Raw genomic sequence first — 681 nt, forward strand, 5'->3', positions numbered from 1 at the left:
TTTCGGCTGCCATGTGTTCTTCTTCTTTGAAGAATTCGGTCAGGTCCTCTAAAGAGAGTTGTGCTTTGGCTTCTCTTATCTTTCTCTTCAATGTCCTTTCAGGTTCAGGGTCAGCCTCAACAAGAATTCTTTTGTCTTTGCTCCTGCTCATAAGAAAGAGAAGAGAACAAGAAAATGTGGAATCCTCTATGTCACAGTATAGAGATTCTTTGAGGTGTCAGAGGAAAAGAAAAATGGAAGGCAGAAGTGGAAAATTCGAACTTATCAAAGAAGATGGAGTTCGAATTTTTCATTAAGGAATAGTGTTAGTCCATAAATAGAAGGATGTGAGAAAGAGGGAAGTAATTTTCGAAAATTAAGTAAAAGATTTTGAAAACATTTTTGAAAATACTACTTGATTTTCGAAAATGAAAGTGGAAAAGAAATCAAGTGATTTTTGAAAAAGATTTTGAAATTAGAAATCAAAGAGATTTGATTGAAAATTATTTTGAAAAAAGATGTGGTTAAGAAGATATGATTGGTTTTAAAAAGAATGTGATTGAGAAGATATGATTTGAAAAACATTTTAAAAAGATTTGATTTTGAAAAATTAAAAACTTGACTAACAAGAAAAGATATGATTCAAACATTAAACCTTTCTCAACAGAAAAGGCAACATACTTGAAATGTTGAATCAAATCA

The sequence above is a fragment of the Arachis duranensis genome, chromosome 10 (assembly GCF_000817695.3).
Source record: "Arachis duranensis cultivar V14167 chromosome 10, aradu.V14167.gnm2.J7QH, whole genome shotgun sequence".
NCBI classification, from domain to species: domain Eukaryota; kingdom Viridiplantae; phylum Streptophyta; class Magnoliopsida; order Fabales; family Fabaceae; genus Arachis; species Arachis duranensis.